Below are 6,000 nucleotides of genomic sequence, written 5' to 3'. Positions count from 1 at the left end.
GAATATAAATTATACATAAATTATACTTAAAAGGCAAAGTACAGCACCGCGCTACGAAGGGGTTGCACAGCTAGAGAACCATTTACATGGCAATTTACATTTTACTGTATTGATTTAGTTACTATTTCTCAGCTAAATTCAGTCAGAGCTAATCTTTAGATGGTATCTCAGAAGCTCTGTGAATTCCATGAGGGTAATTCTGAACTGCCACAAAATGGGGGTAGAGTTAGGCATAGATGAAGAGTTCTACAATGTATTGGTTTGATGAAGAGAGTTGGAAGAGAGGACAGGACATATATTTCTAAGAGAGCTGGGAGGATGCGAAATTTGTGACAGGCGTGCTCAGGTCTGAGGAAGAAATCAGGTCAAAATTTTAGAATAGTTTAGGTTGGTGGTTTCAGCGAAAAAGGAATACAGCGAACACATGGGATTAGGAGTATGGAACCTGCTGAGGATAAATGCAGACTGAGCAGCTTAGCTTGATTCTGAGTTGTAATTCCAAGTATATTTGTTCCATGTGCAATGTATTCAGCCCTGATAACGCTGCAATGAACGGACTGGATAGAATGCAACTCAGCGGGTGCAGCAGCATCTATGGAGCAAAGGAGATAGGCAACGTTTCGGGCCGAAACCCTTTTTCAGACTGAAGGGTTTCGGCCCGAAACGTTGCCTATCTCCTTCACTTCATAGATGCTGCTGCACCCGCTGAGTTTCTCCAGCATTTTTGTGTACCTTCGATTTTCCAGCATCTGCAGTTCCTTCTTAAACACTGGATAGAATGCATACCAGCAGGCACAATGTTTTTAAGTCTACCAATAACATTTCCATCTGAGTCAATACTTGGGCTCCTGTTCACAAATGAGTACAAATCTTTGTCTCACTATCGTGCTGTTGTCAAAAGACATCCAGCCTCGTCTCCAAGACTGATACTTTAAACAAAGGATCGCCAAGGTCTACATTGCAACAAACGCGGCACATTTCAGGAACAACTGGGGCTAGAGAGTACTGATTGAGAACAGAGATCAAGTCTGACATAACATTTTTTATTACTAAATGTTTGTGGTCTTCGTATCCAAAGCCACTGGCAAGTTGATCACTGAGTATCCATTGTGTTGTATCCAAGCTGACGATGAAAACATCTGGGATGAGGAATTCGGTAGTGTCACTATGTACACACTTGTTGGCCTTTTTCCTTTGCAATGTTATGCTACTTTTCATCACTGTTGGGAATGTGTATTAATTAACTGCTCTGTCATTCTGCCGTGGAAGGCATTTGGGATGGGTTTAGAATTGCTTTTATTTTTTTCCTTAAATTTTAATTGTGCCTTTTCCCCTTGCTGAGGCACCCAATGACCTCCATAGACTCCATCAGCTGTCTTCTATAGGCATGCACCAGGATAATGTTTTTTTTTCTTTCGTTGTCAGCCTGCAACTTCTATTTCATACACCTTTTGCACTGGCAACCGGAAATACAGTTCTCCTCAGGGTGTTTCAGATGGCTGATCCACCTGGAACACATTGCATCTTGATTCAATCCTGTTCCCATTTCATGCCCAAAGAAATGCTCTTCCTACTGTCAATGAAGAAAAGGATTTGAAGTTTTACAATTTCTCATTCTTGGCCTAGTATAGCTGTGGGTAACTGTAGGAGTCTAATTGCTAGCTCGACTGAGATTAGTAAAGAGAAAAGCCTTTAAATCAAATCTGGAAAATGAACAGTCTGAAGAAGGGTCTCAACCCCAAATGTCACCCATTCCTTCTCTCCAGAGATGCTGCCTGTCCTGTTGAGTTACTCCAGCATTTTGTGTCTATCTTCGGTGTAAACCAGCATCTGCAGTTCCTTCCTAAACAAAATTATTTTATTGGTAACTGTAGATTGGTATGTGAACCAATCATAGTAGAAATAGCATCACTAACCCCACCTTACTGTATGCTTTATACTAACACCCACTTCCTACACTGGTCAGTCTTGGAAGCGGTAACGATGAACTAACAACTAACAACCTGCAGTACCGCTATACCATGTGCACAGATTAAAGATGACTTTAGAAACATAGAAACGTAGAAATTAGGTGCAGGAGTAGGCCATTCGGCCCTTCGAGCCTGCACCGCCATTCAATATGATCATGGCTGATCATCCAACTCAGTATCCCGTACCTGCCTTCTCTCCATACCCCCTGATCCCCTTAGCCACAAGGGCCACATCTAACTCCCTCTTAAATATAGCCAATGAACTGGCCTCAACTACCCTCTGTGGCAGAGAGTTCCAGAGATTCACCACTCTCTGTGTGAAAAAAGTTCTTCTCATCTCGGTTTTAAAGGATTTCCCCCTTATCCTTAAGCTGTGACCCCTTGTCCTGGACTTCCCTAACATCGGGAACAATCTTCCTGCATCTAGCCTGTCCAACCTCTTAAGAATTTTGTAAGTTTAAACTCCAGATTGTGTAACTTGCTTATTTACATGGTTCTGAAGTGGGATTTGAAATCACGCCTTCAATTGGAGTAACCCACTGCGTCTGTATATCGGGTTTTATTTCTGTTTATCTGTTTTTCTCACATCACCATGGCTCAATCATGCAGAAAGCCTGCGCAGCTTATCTTTGATTCTGACATCGGGGAACGATGGAGACACTTTGAAATTGACTATGAACACTACATCAATATCGTCCACCGAAATGAACCTGACGCTGTAAAGGTTTTCCTCCTACTGAGCCTGGCGGGACCTGAAGCCTTGATGAGAGAACGGACCTTTGAATACGCACCAGCCGTTCATGATGAGAATGATCAGGTAGTTGTGCCTGCTGAGTCTATGCGTAACCCCACTATGCGACCTACCATCGAACCGAATTTTAGAAAGAGCCAAATTATTTGCGAGTCACCAGCTTCCCGATGAGCCTGTAGAAAGATTTATTTGTGACTTGAAATATATGGCTCAGCGGTGCCGCTTTCAGATCCTTACGAGACGAATACTACAAAAGAGGCACACAACGGCCACCCAGGAACCGATGCCACATTGGCCCACGCACAGAACATGTTCTACTGGCCTGGCATGGCCAAGTACATACGGGACAGGACCACCTCCTGCCCCATCTGCAACAGCCTGGCGCCGCACCAACAGAGACAGTCCCTGCTACAACAACCTCCACCAGCACTGCCCTGGACATCGGTGGCGGCCGACATTTTCGAATGGCATGGTAAACATTATCTAGTCCTGGTCGACTCTTACTCTAACTGGTTTGAACTTGATTTTCTGCCCTCTATCACATCAGAAATGGTCATTCAGAAGCTACAGAGACACTTTTCCACATTCGGCGCACCTGTCCGCCTGCAAACCGACAACGGAAGAGAATTTACCAGCCACGTGTTCAAACACTTTGCCAACCGATGGATTTTCCTCCATGTCACGAGCAGCCCCGAATACCCTCAAAGTAACGGGCTCGCTGAACGGGCTGTTGGAAGCGCAAAACAACTAATGGAACGCGCCCACCTAGCCAAGTCGGATGTATTCCTTGACCTTTTAAACCTCAGAAACATCGTTAGAGACGGGGTCCTGGGCTCACCAGCCCAACGCCTGATGTCCAGAACAACGCGACCTCCAATACCAATTGCCCAGCAGAAGCTGGTGCCACGTGTGCTGAAGCCAGCCGTGATCCAGAAGCGCATCCAGGAGAAACACAACACCCAGAAACGATCATATGACAATTCCAGCAAACCACTGAAACCACTACTGCGGGGCCAAGTCATCCGTTTGCAAACTACTTTGGGACATTTCTGTCCAGGTTGCGTTGTTGAACCCGTCCAAAGAACCCCGATCCTACCTTGTCGACTTGCTGTCTGTGAAGGAACCACGTCCTCTACCAGCTGATCCTTTCACTCCACCGTTATTGTTCCAGCCGTCTCGGGCCATATTAGTAGATGCGGGACAGATACGGCGACAGGGGATGTTTAGACTTGCCTTCCATCGCATGTGGCGTTCAACTATGGATTCGTGTCTTTAATTATGATGGATGTAAGACATGTCTTTGTTTTATTGCATGTGAACCAATCATTCGTTTGAGTCTCACTGGGGCTCACTAACCCCATTTGTATTGTATGCTTATTGTCTAACAACCGACCTCCAATACCAACTGCCCAGTCTTGGAAGCTGGGTAACGATGAAGTAACAGCCACTATCCAGAACCGGCTGTCCAGGAGAATCACAACACATATTAACGATGACTTTGAACTCCAGATTGTGTAACTTGCTTATTTACAGTAACCCCAAAAGTTCTTGTAATTGGAACAAATGGGAACACAAAAAGATAAAAGACCATTTATTCCATCCAGTTTATCCCAAAATGATTCTAGATATTCTTGTTCATTTAATTAATTTTCTGATAATGGATTTACTTTTTTCCCCACATCTCAAAAGTAGATCAATATAATATTCTGGACCTCGACAATTATGAAGCCTTATTTTCCATTCATCATGAGATGAACTCTCTTTATTTACTCTGTTCCTAACCATTAATTTCTATCTTATACATTTTCTGATGTGTTTAAAAACACCCTGGGATGAAATGAACTGTGCAATAGTGACATGTGTAATTTGACACCTGGCTATTTCACCATTCCATCCACCCGAAGCGAAAGAGAATGTTGGAAACTACCATCAAAGTGCTTCTGTAGTTGAGCCTTATTGTAGGCAACTGAAGAGCAGTGGCTGGTGCAACAATGTATCATTATGATTAATATACACTACATAAATGCTACTAATGTCATGAAAGTTTGATTGACCTCTCTCTTGTGGCGATCATGGATGTTGCCTGGCATTGATAGGTATGATTGTTTCTTGTAACTTATCAGCCCATGCATGAATATTGTCCAGCTTTTACTGCACTTGCTGATGTAATAGATTCATAGAGTTACACAGCACGGAAACAAGCCCTTTGGCCCAACCTGTCCACGGCGACCTACATAAAATAGTCCCATTTGCCTGCATTTGGCCTATATCTTGCCAAACCTTTCATATATATGAACCTGTCCAAATGTCTTTAAAATGTTTCATTTGTACCTGCCTCTGCCACTTCACCTAACAGTTTGTTCCAAATACCCACCATCTTATGTGTGGTAAAATTTGGCTCTCTGATCCCATTTAAATGTTTTCCCTCTCAGCTAGAAAAAGGCCCTCCACTTTTAAATTTCCCTACCCTGGAAAACGTACTGTGGCCTTATCTATATCACTCATGATTTGTGAATGGAATTACGCCATGTAATCACCAGCGAGTATCCTGAGTTTTAGTAGACTGCATGAATCCATGATGGAAGGAAGATCATTCATGAATCAGCTGAAGATGGTTAGGCCTGAACACTACTTTAAGGATCTACTGCTGTGATCCCCTCAGATAATTGAGTTCCAACAATCAAGTAACACAAGCGGAAAAGAGAATAGGCAACACGAATGAGTTGCTGTGACAGTTGCACAGCTGCAAGATGGAGATGACTGTAACTAAAGATAATTACTAAACTAGAAAGAGTATCTCACAAGGAACCCATTGACTAAAAAGGGCCGAAATCTAGATAGCTCGATTTCACAACCATCCACTCAATGGAAGTCTAAAAAAAGACATGGTAAAGTGCAATAAAAAAAGGAAGTGTTAGGCAGGCATGCAAAAATAGACCAAGCGGTATTGAACAGAAGAGTAATTTGTAGTGATGAAAGGGGAAGGGAAGGTATGCCCAATGCCAGAATCCTCTTGAACCTTCCCTTTGCGTCTTTTTCATGTAACCTTCATTTTACTTGGACAAAGAAGGATGCCATTTGCCCCAAGCTGGCTCACAAAGTAATGCCTTTTTCCCCACTCACTAATTTTCCCTATGACCTACTCTCCCCATATAACCAACAACTTTTTCATCCATCACACTAGGGAAAATTTACAATGACCAATGAGCCAAACAACCCCCGCGGCCTCTTTAGGATATGGACGGAAACCAGAGCACGTGAAGGAAACCGATGTCATCA

Source organism: Leucoraja erinacea, chromosome 8, assembly GCF_028641065.1.
Source record: "Leucoraja erinacea ecotype New England chromosome 8, Leri_hhj_1, whole genome shotgun sequence".
Lineage (NCBI taxonomy): Eukaryota > Metazoa > Chordata > Chondrichthyes > Rajiformes > Rajidae > Leucoraja > Leucoraja erinaceus.
The sequence above is the reverse complement of the archived record's forward strand: the minus strand, read 5'-3'. Positions refer to the sequence as shown.